Below are 16,452 nucleotides of genomic sequence, written 5' to 3'. Positions count from 1 at the left end.
CCTCTTCGCGCATCCAAGATGGCGGCACTTTCAGTAGGGGAGATAACTCCTGCTAGCTAGACTACCAGGGCTCTGTCCTATACCACTAACAATACATATTTTACCGAAATTAGTTCCTGAAATAGCCAGGATTTCTACCCCTCTGCGGGCAATTATATGATATGAAAAATAGTAACACAAAGAGCAAAAATACGGTTTCGTTTCTCACCTGTTACTTATCTAGACTGCTCTCCTTTTTCGTGGTAATTTTATGAATGGGTGTACACCACTAGTTATACTACCGCGGGGCCCGTTTTCGGCACCTTTCCCCTGGTCATACGTCACTCATACGCTTGACATAAGCTGGCAATACGCTTTTATACTTTTAAGTTATGTATAAGTCAGTGATGCTCTACGGATACTATACGGTGAACTCGTTAAGTATACGCTAGGGATACGCCAAAATCATGTTTTTTTCCGATAAAAGCTCGACGTGTGACAGCGTACTATCTGTTTTTTACACGCTAGGTGCAAGTTATTCTAAAACGTTGTAGTATGACAGGGCACTTACCCTTGAGGTACTCCAATCACCAGACCTGCTGGTGCAAAGGGGGAATGTGAAGTACAGATTTGAAATAAGAAAGAGGGCAAGAGTTTGAATGATCCAATCGGTGTTGATTAAATCAGGCCAGGTAATAATGTGGTAGCCCTACCTATCTACCCTTAATTATATTAGAATGAAACTACCTATAGAGCTAATAATCGACCAACTGTGAAACCGTCTATGTCCTTATAAGTACAGTCTGTTTCAAAATGGCCAAACCTATTGATAGAAAAAGTACATTCATTAGTTTAAATAAGAATCTTAAAGCAATTGTCAAAATACAAATATCAAAAATTAAACTTGAACTCATATTGAATCCAGTTTGTTTGTTTGTTTGTTTCCAGCAATTTTCCAGCTATATGACGGCAGTCTGTAAATAATCGAGTCTAGACCAGACAATCCAGTGATTGGTATCATGAGCATCGATCCACGCAATTGGGATCGATGACATGCATCAACCAAGTCAGCGAGCCGGACCACCCGATCCCGTTAGTGGCCTTTTACGGCAAGCATAGTCGCCTTTTACGACAAGCATGGGTTGCTGAAGAACTATTCTACCCCGGATCTATTGAATCCAGTGTTAGGAGTGGGTAGTCAGTAGGAATTCAGGAAACGACCCGACAATAATATTTACCAAATTATGATACGATGTCAGTTCAAACATTGCTTTTAATTTGTTAAAGTGTTATGATTTACTCACACATAACAGAAGCAATAAAGTAAGAAGTGCAGCTACTATGCAAGACAACTTTAGATAGACACGCCTTCACACAAGTGAAGAAGGCACATTGATATTGTTAACTCTATTTCTTTTTGTGTGTGTGTTTGTTGTTTAACGCCGCACTCAGTAATATTCTAGCTATATGAAGTCAGTCTGTAAATAATCGTGTCTGGACCAGACAATCCACTGATTGACAACATGAGCATCGATCCACGCAATTAGGATACGATGACATGCATCAATCAAGTCAGCGAGCCTGACCATCCGATCCTATTGTCACCTCTTACGACAAGCTAATACTGTCATTGAGCAAACATTGTATTAACTAAATCAATATTACTTTTTTTTCTCAAAAGCGTCTGCCCTGGTGCAAACAAGATTAAAATTGGAAGTTGTTCCCATGCCTTTTCTCGTGTGGACTACACTGACCATGTAGGATTCTCACTCATGTGGTTTCATATTCAATGTAAATAATGTCATCATTAAAAGACCTCCTGAGATATTTCACTATCTTAGAGAAGTTAAGCGCGTTTAGTTTCAGGCAAGTTAAGCGCCTCTAGTTAAAGGCAAATTAAGCGCCTATAGTTTAATGCAAGTTAAGCACCTCTAGTTTAATGCAAGTTAAGCGCCTCTAGTTTAATTTGGGTTTCAAAGACACAGGCATTGTGATTTATCTGCAATTACGAAAGTTATTTATAAGTTCTCTGAATTTTTTTTTATTTGGTATTATGACTGGTTATGGAGGTCGAAAGTTGCCTATTATTATCATGATTCCAAAATGAATGTATGTTGATACAGAGTGTATTATCTTACTGGTATATATTCATAGATTTCATGGAAGTGGAACAATCTATATCAAGATCATTTTCAAAACATTGTATATCAATACCTAACATTGATCATGTCATAACTTTGTAATGCTATTGACCAGTTACTGCTTCATGTTGTATAGATATTTAGGACATTCCCACCATGCGCTGCATAATTAGCCATATGTTCCAGAGGGCTCTGATCGGTCATTTATTGGTCGAGGATCAAAATCCTCCTGCCCGAAGTCAAGTGTTTGTCCATAGCTGCAATACATTTTAGATGGGTTATTTATGCAGATGATCGTCCAAATCTTGCCCAATTTTCGGTCATGAATAAAAAATGTTATCCTTTGCTTCAAGGACCAGAAACTGAGGCCAAGTACCCCTTTCAGAATACAATACAGAGGCCCACTTACTGATACTCCATTCCGCCCCCATACCAAAACCCTCACAGATTAATACGCTATATTGCCCTAAGTACTAGCTTTTACAAGCTGTTGCAGTGCTTAAAACTTTACATATTGCAATAACTCTGTTCACCTTATACATGCCTCAATCATCATGCTCCCCTAATCAGGGACCTGTATAATCTGTTCGACCAGTTTCCCAAACCATTCATAATTATGCGAGACTGAAATGGCCACAATCCCTTAATGAATGAGTGAGTATGGTTTTACGCCGCTTTTAGCAATATTCCAGCAATATCACGGCGTGGGACACAGCCAGCAACAGTGACTGCAAGAAGCAGCCCTTGCCTTCGACGAATATCTTCACAAACCGTACGTCGCAGCCTCAGATGTGCAGGGATTGTCGCCAGAAGACCCGCCAGACGTCCCATTTTGACAGGAAACCACCGCCAAGCACGTCTACAGTGGTGCAGACAGCGTCTACGCTGGACGGCCATGCATTGGGGACAAGTTCTATTCACTGACGAGTCTCGTTTCACCTCAGCCACAGCGATGGACGGATTCGGGTGTACCGACGTTGAGGTGAACGTTACGTCAATCATTGTGTCATGGAAGAAGATCGGTTCGGGGGCGGCAGTGTTATGGTATGGGGTGGGATAACAACAAGACAGAGGACCCGTTTGATAGTGGTAGAGGGAAATCTGAATGGACAGCGCTACCGCGACGAAATCATCGGCCCCGTTGTTCTACCACGTGTTCCACAGACACTCCAGGAACTTCGAAACATGCTCCAGCAGTTATGGACAGATATCCCACAGGACTTTGTGTGACGCCTGGTCCATTCCATGAGACGAAGATGTGTTGCTTGCATCACACACACACGCTATTGATTTGTAAATTACAGGAGTCTTTTATCTGTTGCAAACCGAAATTGTTTCAGATTTGGTAAAAAACATAACTTTGCATTAACTTTTGTTGTTCAGTATATATGAGGCGGTCTTACTGTTTTCCTGTATTTCTAGTTCATATGGGCAATTCAGTGGGAATGGGCTATTTTATGGTCATTGAACAATATACCTGAAGCTCAAGTTCAACCTCTTGGCGAAATACCTTGTTTTGACATTGCCAATCCGAGCAGAAATTCTGATTCATATTCATAAATAAGTAGATCAGCAAGAAGTGGAGCGCCATTCAAGCCCATGGGGAAGCCTTCTTTTTGCCTAAATCTCTTCCCTCAAAATATCACATAGATGTTATCAATGAGCAAGTCCAGCGTTTCACATATTGTTTTCTCAGTAAACTTCAGATGGCATTTGCTTTCATTTTTCACGAATTGTCCTGAACCTCTGAATATAGATATCTAACTGTATCTGTGTTCACCGCGATTTGTAACAAAAGCCCTATGGAATGAATTTTTTCTTCGTTCCAATCCCTCAAAACCAACATTAAAGAACTTGTTCTCTCCTCCATATCAGCATTTGTATGACGACCCCTGTATCACTTGGTATTCGCCTGCAGTCACACATCAGATGCACATTTACATCTTTCTGCTATTGCCGTAAATAATGTACCAGGAATGCCCACATGACAATCTATACAACCTGATGTTAATTAAGAACTGGCGAAACTACAGAAACCTGAAACTAATTAATTATTTTATCAACAGGAGTTTTATGCACTGAATAACTAATATCCCTCTGATACCAATATGTACAGAAACAGATCAAAAGATGATGAGAAGGTATCAGCTGCAGCTGTTACTAACATTGTACTGTGTCCATACGACTAACTGATGGAAGCTCGATTTTTACGGTAGAAGCTCAGGCTATACTATTAGCTTTGCAATATATTGAAAAGTTTTCCAAAATCAGCTTATAATATTTCTGATAGTCTCCTGTTTACAGGCAATCAAAAATCGAAAATCCAATCATCCATTTTTAGCTGAATTTTACAGTGTCACTTTAATTTGGCTGTAGTTGAAAAAGAAGCTTCGTTTTGTTGATAACCCAGTCATGTTGGCATCATTGACAACTGTAAAGCAGATACTTCGGTAAAAGCTGCTCTAATAATTCAACTGATGTAAAAACTTCCATCAGACAATATCGAATGATCATTGGCAACAAAGTTGAAATACCAAGGTTTTGACTAAGCCCCATGCCATCAAGCCACTGATTGTAGGTCACACCCATTCTGGTCTATACCGCCATCATGAAGTTGTGTTACAGCCGTGCAGCATTGGCCGGAGTTACTGTACACATTCCTATTAGTTGAAGGGTGAAGTGCCACCTTCTTGAATCCCTTGCAATAATGCAATTACTATGAAGCACATTTTGCTTGAATGTGTTGATTACACACTTATCAGACAACGCTTTAATGAGATCGTTCAAACCTTGTTTGGATTTTTTAAAAAGTTGATTTTTAGCATATTTAAAAGAAATCAAACACTGTGATAAAATATAGATTATTATCTGAACAGTCAGAGTTGATATTTTACTGAGGTTTTAGTGATTTTCACATCACTTTTATTAGGATTGTTTACATATGACAGATAAGACACTGTCTCGCCGAGAGGAGCTGCAAGATTGTTGATGGGGCGTCAAGCAATAATTATTCACTCACTCGCAGGATAGGTGAAGCCTCAATAACCTTTTGACCCTTAAGTTGATGGAATATTTCCTCTATGTTAACATGTTCATCCTAGTCAACATTGTAAATGACTCCCTTGCTTTGAGTCTTTTGGACACTTCCCATGACACGGAAGTCACAAACATCAAGTCACTTTTCTCAAGTTTCTTTCACTAATTCAGCATCACCAATATTTTTTTAATGCCATGGGCCAAAGAAAGAGCACTCAAGTTTTTAAGGCCCTGTCTGGGGTCAACTGTTGAAAATATCACATCGTTCTGTGATAGGTCACGCACAGTGTTGACCTTTTTGGAGACAATTGTAATGTATTTTTGGCAAATTCTGCATTTGTAGATGTCTCCTCAAATGCATTCAAGATATCATCAACCCCATGCCCGTCAATATCACTTTCTATAACGACGAGTTCGCCAAAAAATACCGCAAAAACTGAGACAAGCCACGTGGGATGAGAAGTCCGTGCAACAGCACTTCATAAAAGAAAGAGAAACATGGCTCAATATTTTATAAATGAGCCAATATTTAAAGCTGGCCGTTATCTAAACTTGGTTTTACTATTAACTCCATTTAATTCCGAAAGATAAAAAAATTAACAATATCTAGCCTCATATGAGGCAAATAGGGAGGTCGACTAGCCACAGGTCTTCAGCGACGTGTATGGTTACTATTGAGTTATCTCCCTTATTGCTACAGAATATCTCGTGTCGGCTAACCGCAAGCTATATTCCTCGCCTAAAGAACCGCCTCCGTATATTATCTACAGCGTCTGCCCATGGTGTGGAATGTCGGGGGTTCGATCCCCGACCGCGTCATACCAAAAGACGCTAAATAATGGTACTTGTTGTCACCCTGTCTGGCGCTCGGCATTGAGGGGATAAAACAAGGACTGGTTGGCTCGGAGTCAATATAATGTGTCTAATATAAGTAGGGTATTCATGATAGAAACTCCGGCATGGTATCGCAGTGGACTAGCACTATATACCGTATTCGACGTAATAAGCACCCCGCTCTAATAAGCGCCCACGGCGATATTTGCTGATATATTGGCTCGTGAACAATCCCAATTCGCACCCTTTCCGATTGATCAATGTACACAATACTTTATTTCTTCGCGTATAATATGCACTCGTGTGTTATATGAACCCTTAATTATGGGCAATTAAATTCTGGATAAATATATCTCTCGTATATAAACATTTCAGGCTGTCAGCGTAAACCACGAAATTTATCTTTCAACTCTGTTATTTTTCGACAAAATAATATTCTAATAAGCGCCCCCTATTTCAAATTTTGAGAGCGCCCTGGGCGCTTATTACGTCGAATAAAATATATCTTTAAAGCTACGTTACACCGCATTTCACCTCACCTCTCGCCTGATCTCAATTTAGCATATGAAGTGGTTCAGTGACTTGTCCCTGAAACGCCCACAGAAAGTTAGGAACGTGCCCTCGCGCTCTACGCGCTCTAGAAGTTGCAATATAACCAGCGCACAGGTAACACGAAGATACAATTCGTCTTGGAAAACTGCACAAACACTTAAAACACCAACATAATCTCCTCGTATACCTCGCCTTGCTGCACACATACAGCTAAATGCCTATGAGCGCATACACTTTGCAATGAAATGCGTGAAAAACGAGTGACTAAACGCCATGACTTTTCAACATCAGGCAGTTTCGGTGTGTGTACTGTCTGCATGTGACCATCATCACACTGTGAGTAGGGTATGAAGCGGGTATGTAGGCAGTGTAACTGACGCATTGATGCCCCAGTCATACAGACGGATCAACATTGTATCACACGCTGTCCTTCATCCTCTTTCAACACGGTTATTTGAGAATGTATGGGAAGACACAGGTCCGTTTACATGGAAAAGATTGTAATGCAACCATTTACTTAAAGATGTATAACATGTTAGCTTGTCACGCCGAAGACCCGGGTTCGATTCCCGACATGGGTACAATGTGTGAAGCCAATTTCTGGTGTCCCCCACCGTGATATTGCTGGAATATTGCTAAAAGCGTCGTGAAACCAAACTCACTCAAAACGTGGTGAACACAGATACAGTTACATATCTATATTCAGAGGTTCAGGACAATTTGTGAAAAATGAAAGCAAATGCCATCTGAAGTTTACTGAGAAAACAATATGTGGAATGTTAGACTTCCTCTTTGATAACATCTACGTTTAATTTGGGGGTAAGACATTTAGGCAAGAAGTAGGCATCCCCATGGGCACTAATTGTGTTCCCCTTCTTATGGATCTGCTTCTTTATGCATATGAATTTGGATTTCTGCTCGCATTGGCAAAGTCAAAACAAGTCATGGAGGGTAGCCAGACTTTGGATGACATTTATCTTGGACAGAATGGATTTATTCCAATTCTGTTTCTTTTTTTCAAGTTTGTGTATTCTACCAAAGACAACATCACGCAATGACACCACTCTGAAAAAACATTCAACAGGTTCCTCTTCTCTATTGGTCCATGTTTTTGGCCCATGAGTGCAATAATCTTGGACGCGACGTTGAACCCAATTTCACCTCACATCATTACAACGGCGTATATCTTCATGCGTGTAATTACCTGGAGCCATGTTGAACCGTGTACCATTCTGTAGGTAGGAGGGTCCGAAGGGAGCTGGGATTACTTTAGTGACATGAATCTTCAGGACGTACATCATGTCCAGCGAACCATGTATGCCTGAAGGGAAAGTCTGGGGACATAGTATTTGTTCAATTTTTGTTTCTGGAACAATATCTATTTTAAAAAAATAGCCAGGTTTTGGCGTGTCATTCAGTGTGGCATGTCTGGCACTGTCGTCAAAGCATCACATGCTCATAAACATCAACACTGCTTTTATCGTTGAGTGTTCATAATTAGGATATCATATGTCCATTTTATTGCGCTCGACTCACTTATTAACTTTTCAAAATATTTAACAGTATATGGATAAATTTTAAATGGATAAGGAAAAACAGTTTAATAATTAAGTGGGTTTATTTCCGCGACATCCATTAATCATCATGGTTGTTCTTTAGGCTCCCCTACATGGGGATGGATTATAGTTCGAGGGACAACCTTGCTTTACTAAATACCATGATGTTTCCAAACTTAAACCAGTCACAAAACGTGAATGTTTTTTTCTCCCAAGGCAGCAGTACTGATGAGGCACAGGAGAGTGTGAGTACCAACCTCATAAACAAATCTGTCCACCCAACAACTTACTCGAAAAAAGTAAGTTACTCCATACTACATTTAAAAAGCTGACACCAACGGGATATATAGAGAGGACGCAACGTCTGTATCACACTGTGATAGCGATGTGTCGGTATAGATACTTATACCTTTGTCAATCCAGACTGAATTATGAAAATGGTACAGAATATACATGGCAGGTAGAGGATAAACACTAACAATAGTTTGCATACATTAGAAAGATTAACATAGGAAGCTGACGAATAAGTGTCAGTGAGTTGGGTTTAACGCCGCTTTTAACAGTATTACAGTTATATCACGGCGTGTCAGCGTAATGTGGGAGGAAAGCCGTAAGTGATGCAGTCTCAGACGTTTATCACTTCGGTGAAACCCACGAGCATGGGTATGGTACTGACAAACCTAGAAACATAATCGGGGCAAACCGGGATTCGAACCCACAATCATAGGTTTCTGGCGTGCCCAAGGGACTCAACTGTGCACAGCGAATCGTGGCGCCTTAGACGACTGAGCCACCTGTGCCCACCTGACGAATAACAGACGGTTAATATTGTAATGGGCGGAGAACACATGTAGACAGGAAGCCAAAGAGAGACCTAAGATTGGAAAGAACTATTGTCTCATGAGTTCACAGTTGACGGATGAGATAGAATAGCCACGATCTGTTGATGGACGGCATGTGGGGTCTAATCTAGACTGATTCTGCTAATTTTCTTTCGCGAAATCATGGAGGTTGTCATTGTATGTGTCAACAATGGCTGCCATGCGGTAAGAACCAGTCAAACCAGTTATCACAAGACGTAGTTTACTAAACCTGCAGTATATCACACAATTCACTCTGTCAGTGAATAAAATATGTCTTAGACACATAATCTAAATGTCGACCATCCAGCTTTCAGACAACACAAGGAGAAGCACTTTGAGTCGTCAAACTTGTTCACATACCCTGGCGTCACGCTCGGCATATTTAACAGTTTGCTTGTCATCCCTGTTGTAAACTTAGCTGGGAGGAAGGATATGTTTTACAACACCCGTTTATGTATAAAACCTGAATGTTTCTACTGATGCGCTTTTCATAAGCTAAACACATTATTCTTCTGCTGTGCCTTCAAAGTCACAGGCCACTAAACAGAAGCGTGTTTATTTAGAGCAAGATGACAAAGCAGTAAGCTCAACCTGGAGAACGCCCCTGTCTACCCGGGACTACATATGTGCGTTTGGAAGGCGGCGGCTCATCCTTTACAAGGTTATGAACGCTGAGTAGGGCACACGAACTACGGACCTGGAGTGGTATCTTCGCACGTAGGCGATTTTTAAGTTTTGGGTAATCGCAGGAAGACGAATTGCGGTGTATTGTGAAGTTTCTTGTTGCTTTACTTGTGTTTCTTAAAGGGATGTTCATTTAGGTGTGCTGTGAAAAACGTACCTGCTCTCCACTGACCTGACTTCAGAACTTCGTTCACCTTACAAGCGCTCACCGTGTCCATCACTTGAACCTTGAACACATTAACGTATACTCGTTTTGTTGAGCCTTGCATGTTTCTGTGTCGGTGGGTAGATGCCTAGGTGAATGTGCAGTTTTGGTGTGGTGTCGGTTTAGGAGAATAGGACAGGGAGCTCGACTCCATCAATTTCGGAAGATTTCTTTGACATTGTCTCTATACATCATTGACTTATCTTATGGACAGGGTAGACACGTATTGTTCGTGGTTGTACGTACGGCAATGTTTTTGTAATTGTATTATAGTTGAAAAGATTTGTTTTGTCTTACTATGTTAAAGGGATAGTACCTCGACCGTTCTGAAGCATTGTTTGCAAACAATAGTCAATAACTCTCGAACCTTCTCTTCTCTGGTCGCCTTATTCCGCAAGAGAACTTTCTGCACAAGTGGCCACATGGCGGGTGTAGGCTTATCACGTGACCTGATTATTATCTTGTTTAAAACTAAACGCATTTTTAAAAATAAGAACAGGTGTTCGGTTCACTTAACATAGTGTCTTGTGGATATGCTACTGCGACAGTGAGGTGCATGGTAATATAGCTCTGCACAACCAGAATTGTCGACATGCTGGTCCGTCCAATAGTATTCGGAAGGACGATATATTGGATACACTATCGTCATATAGTTTCGGATGAAGTGATAGTACTGAACGTAACAGATGCATGTACATGCATCGGTATGTTAGCTGTTCGAGGGTGAGGTGAGGTGAGGTGAGGTGAGGTGAGGTGAAATTGGGTTTAACGTCGCGTCCAAGATTATTGCACTTATATAGCGACGTGCCTGTACGTGTGTGTGTTTGTATGGCTGCTTGTACTAGTCCGGACGCCGATTTATAGTGCTAGCTCACTGAGATACCATGCCGCAGTTTAACACGTATACCCCACTCAGACACAGTATACTGACTCCGAGCCGACCAGTCCTTGTTTTAGCCCCTTAATGCCGAGCGCCAGACAGGGTAACAACAAGTACCATCTTTTAACGTCTTTTGGTATGACGCGGTCAGGGATCGAACCCCGGACCTTCCGCTCTCCGGGCGGACGCTCTACCATTAGACCACGGAGGCGGTCTTGTTCGCGAGTAACGTTTGTCTAAGTCATTAGGGACGGTATCAGCATTCGAATATTTGTTAGTGAAAACATATATATCACCGACACTCGATGATGGAACATCTTTAAATATGCTACATTACAACGTGATTGTTTTATCTTTGAGTAGTGAAAAATACCTCTGGGCAATTGCTCTCATTTTATTGTGTATTTTTCGTATATGATGTCTATGATTTTGTACAAAGTGTATGGACTTGACATACTTCATTGGGGTTAACATCCACACATGTTACTTGCATCAGATAGTAAGAGATGGATAAGTTTCTAGTATATGTGTCATTTGCGCTGGTATAACTAGAAAGACTAGATACAGGCCAGACATTGATACCAGGTAAAGTCGCTATCGGGAATATTGCCAACAGGGTATATTTACTTCAGTCACCAGTATTTTATGCCGGGTATCTTGATTGTATAATGGAAATTTCATGGGCGAGTGAATTTACCGTGTGTATTTATCATGATTTATGCCATATAACGATGTTCACGTCAAGCCATTCAATTTACAATTTCACAGTACATGGGCTGCTAACATAATTGATTACAATGCTAAGTAACATGTATCAGAGGGAGTAACACCCCTCTGAAACTAGTGGATACCATGGTGGGCCAGGAAAGTGTAGAGTGTTGCATATATCAGACGTTTACCGTTTTGGTGAGAGCCATCAGCACGTATATGGTGCTGCACGGCAAGGACCATAATCATCGAGAATGGAATTCGAACCCAAGATAACTGGATACAGGCATAGCAGAGTGTGGTGTCCTTAAACGATGGATCTACATTTACACCAATTAACAAATATGGATACATCGACGAATACTACATCTGCAAATATAAACCAGTGATATTTTTCATCAACAGCGCTGAGCATACTTAACGGACTGCAGAGCTTCAATGTAGCACCGGGAACAACAGTGACCTTTGATACATCACTCTCCCAAGCAAATGTCAACAGCAGAACGTGGAGAAGGAATGGAACGGTGCTAACCAGCTCTGCCAAGTATCAGATCACAGTGGTAGGACAAACTCAACGTTTGGTCATCACAGACGCCCAGTCCTCTGACGCGGGGCAATACACCTACCAGGTTGGCTCTCTTACAACAACGGGAACACTGACAGTACAAACAGGTAAGAATCGATCTATGTCATATTTCATTTCCTATGACAAGCAACATTTACCAATTTGTCAAACACATTCACGTTTGCTACTTATGTGTGTAGAGCAGTCGTTTTGCGATGAATGAAAATAACAGTAGTTGCGAAGGAAACTAAACATGCAACATTACAAATGATCCTTCAGGCTTTGTTTTATTTCACTTTTCTCCACTTTATTCAAAATAAGTAAAAGTGACCAAAGGGAAAATTCTCATATGTTCTGATCATGTCTTTGATCATGAAGTGGTCAATGTACGAATTGTTTCATTCTCGTGTTAATATTGAAATCCAAAGAAAGAAAATACACACGCAAACATTAACATTCGATGTCTAATATAGTATGCTTAGTTATGGCTGTGAAAGCACAATTTCATCGGATAAGCAAATGCAAAACTGTTGAACAAGATCTACACAAATTTTACATAACGACGAGATAACTATTGCGATCGACCCTTAATAGATGTTTAACCGTCGAATGCTGAAAACTAGTTTTCATTCATGTAATGATGATGATGATGATATCAAGTGTCAGTGATATTTTAATCCTTGAACACAAGGATCCATTGGACGTTATTTATACTTCCAAGCATGAAATCATGTTAATTTAATCATACTGAATGTTGTCAAGTAAGCCTAATTGAACGTCAAGTCTCTTAGTTAGTGTTGATCAATTCCATTTCCAATGTCACAGAACATAGACTGCTAAGACGATTGATGACAATCTTTATTTCAGTCTGAATATATATATATATATATAATGTATATATATGTCTGAAACTGATATAAAGAAGATGATGGACTAACGTGGACACTATTATATTATTATATATAACATGTACACCGAGTGAACATTTACCTCATTTTTGTGTTTGTATATATATTATATTATATTACATTTCATGTAAAACTATTAATGTGTACCTTCTTACCTATACTGCATAGAAAGGTGCACATCCCAACAGTTTGACGGTGTGCATGGCTGAGCGAGAGATGGAAGTTTGCAATGTGAAACGCTTACTGTATGTTGCACCTTTTTCTAATTTGCATACATGTACATATTTGGTGAGCATAAAGCTTTAGTTCTTCTTACTAACTTACCTTGCTTGCTTTTAATGGTAAGTGACCTTATTATTACATGAGTTTGGGTGCCATGTTTATATATTAATATCAGCCATAATATATTTGCTATAATGAACATTGCAATCTGATTACAACAATTTATGACCAATCATTTCTTTAGTTTTACACAATGTAAAATACAAACAATGCTATAGATGTAGCTGCATCTATAGTAGAAGGCACAACAGAAACGCCTTGCCAAAAGATGAAGATTCAACTAATCATGGAGGGTAGCCATCTGAATACGGTGAATGTTATCTTAGATGCTCCTGTTTCTAGAACGTAAGTTTTGTGTTAATGCTTTGACGATCCGAGTGGCATTATTATTTCCGGGTCGAGATATAGTCTTTCGGTAACTTTAACGTTTGTTTCCCTTTGAGTTAAATAAACTAAATGTACTGTGAATGTCCTTCAGAAGGACGGAAAATGGCTAAAGGATGAACAATGACACTATTTATTATATACCATGTGTTATCCTTGCATATCAATGTTGTCACCATGCCGCTGTTTCAACGATTTATTGGAAGGGTATGTATATCTGTTTTCAGTTTCAGTAAAGTCGAATTTCCACGATCCAGTCTCCAAGCAATATATTACTGACCAGCGTTAAGAAGATCTGATGATTCATCCTCGAGACATATATTGCTTGAGCATAATGTGCAACTTTACAAGTCTCGTGGTATACTCCTCTCCATTTTACGTTGGAACTAAAATTATGTAAGTATACACTGATGTCTCAGGAAACACATAAAATCCTATTATCAAGGGATTCCTACGTCTTGCCGAAACGTTCTACACAAACAAATCACAGAAATGTATCTGCTTTCAATTCTTTATGGTAGCCAGAAAGTTTCCTAATTTGACGCATCAGTGTCTAAACTGATTTCCGCTTCAATTCCCTTTTTGGACTTGTACCATATGTCCCAGTGACAATTTTAGCGGAACACTGGACTTGCATGTGTTTTTGACGGTTGCAACTGGTGGGGCAGGATACATTGACATATGTATGCTCATTACTGTTTGTGTTTTTTCTTGGGAGTGTAAGTTCAGTAAAATATAATCTGCCTTGAAGGAAATTATAATACAAATGAATTTGTTAATTCAAAGTACTAATTCTCTTTTATCATACTATTTGATTTATTCTCTCTATCCTGAAATAACATAAGTTTTCCTTTCAAGGTCGACATTAATTGAAGGACCACCACGCTTGTTTCTACACCAGACAACTTTCTACTACTGCTTGACAGACGCCTGATCGTGACCTCAACTATACGATACAGATTATTGCAACATTGGCATCTAACTGCAAAAATAATTAAATATCCCAAGATGTTATTTACTTACAAAGCCATACAGAAATAGCAATGTACGAATACAAGAAGCCCATGTTTTCTTTCCAAGACTATCGAGGTGTACGAGCATGTTGTAGGCTTTCTTAGGTAAACGGTGTTGAGGAATTATTATTATTTTCACCATTACTTCAAGCAACGAGTGTAAGATACAATGTACAATTGGTATCTCCCGCATTCTCCATAAACCATATTACTCGGTGTTGACATACCAACATTCAAAAACCTTTTACAAGCGAGGAGATGAACCTTTTCAATTGTATAGAACTCTTTACAACCGCAATATATCAGACTCATATACACTACTGCCTAGAAGTTCATTCCCCTTACACGCATGGGCAACGCGTTACGCAACCAGTGTGCATCGGGTTGGTCACGCGTGTGATACCCGTGTGCAACGCGTTGCACACGGGTGTGCACCCCGTCCGCCACTCGTGTGCAACGCGTGACACACTCATTAGAGGGGGAACAAACTTTTGACCAAAGGAGGACCCGTCTTAAGCTGAACCTGGAGGTGGTAACAAGGAGAGAAAAATTTGTTCTCCTGACGAAAAATGATAATACACATGAATTTGCTAATGTCTCCTTTCTTTATGTGATTTTGTGGGAATAACATGAAAACTGTTGTGTTTAAATAGATCTGTCTTGTTTTATACGACCATTGCTTCTAAATCCGATTGTGTTAAGAGAATACATGGTCCTGGAACATGTTATTGCAATTGAAATGATTTTATTGTGATTTGACATTAACCGTCTGTAGTACGACTTTCAGTGATAATATGTATGAGGTTTGGCGGCGCATTGTTTTTATTGGACCCTAATTACTTTATGATAACTTGGACTCTTTATCTCAGCTCCATAGCCGTGAGGCTGGAAAAGAGAAGCAGGTAATTAATGAGGGTGGGTGATATAATTGAGGATACACTTGAGGGAGAGAATACTAATTACCGTACTACAGGAAGAGACCTGTAGACGTAAGCGCGGGGTTGTGTTTTAGCTGGCCGTTCGATAATGGCCGCCAGGAGAAGTGAGCTTTGACTGCGTCATCTAAAATAAATAATAAGATACAGCAGTGTTATTTTCACGGGCCTGTTGAATAAACTCCCAGCGCTGCGGTCAATGTATCTTCTACTTGATCCTTGATACATCATTTTGGCATTCACAATATATAGTATTTCAACGTACAAAAGAGCACTGTTCTAAAGCAATTCCGCGGGAGTAGTTGTTACCTGTGCATTACTGTATTTTCCCAGTGAGCACCCGGATGATAGAGCAGAAATCTAGACTTGTTCGCGACCTGTGCTCGCCATTCGTAAGCGCATTTTTATTGAAAGTAGAAGGACGTATGGTCACATTGATCAACAAAAATGAAATACAGTTTTGGAAATGTAGGTATATTTGTGGGGAGCATCGGTAATAGTGATGCAGTTTTTGTAAGTCACTTGCATGGTAATTGTGCGATCTTTGTGTACACTATTTTGACTTGCAACACAAAGTAAATATTTCATCTGAACATTGCTTATTTTACCGTGTGTATATGTTTACATTCAAAATGTAAACAGATTTCACTAAGGAAATTTATTAAACGCCTAAATATTCAGTTCATTTTACAAATTAACTGAAAAATATGTCCATCTTTATTAATATGATAACGAATTCCAAATATTTGTTTATGTTTAATATCATCACCAAGTACAGTTCTGTATTGTTTGGCTTCTTTTCTTAGCATAATTCATATATTGTGATATTTATAAGCTCTTTTTGCTCGTCTTTATCATTTTTAGTCAGTCGGTTAAATAAATGAATGGACTATTCAGTCAATTTGTAAAATGACTGAAATATTTAGA

At 39.6% G+C, this 16,452-nt stretch overlaps 1 long non-coding RNA gene across 1 annotated transcript; it reads left to right on the top strand.

The window, feature by feature from the left end:
* The first annotated feature begins 11,844 nt into the window (after positions 1-11,844).
* On the top strand, positions 11,845-14,899 carry LOC139467128 (uncharacterized). The gene is made up of 3 exons (XR_011653639.1): positions 11,845-12,110; positions 13,080-13,973; positions 14,436-14,899. It is a non-coding gene; the product is annotated as an uncharacterized lncRNA (long non-coding RNA).
* Positions 14,900-16,452: the final 1,553 nt, after the last annotated feature.

This window comes from Haliotis cracherodii, unplaced genomic scaffold, assembly GCF_022045235.1.
Source record: "Haliotis cracherodii isolate W230 unplaced genomic scaffold, xgHalCrac1.p SCAF_19, whole genome shotgun sequence".
In the NCBI taxonomy this organism is placed as follows: domain Eukaryota; kingdom Metazoa; phylum Mollusca; class Gastropoda; order Lepetellida; family Haliotidae; genus Haliotis; species Haliotis cracherodii.
Note: the sequence above shows the minus strand (reverse complement) of the source record. Positions and strands in the feature narration are given on the sequence as shown.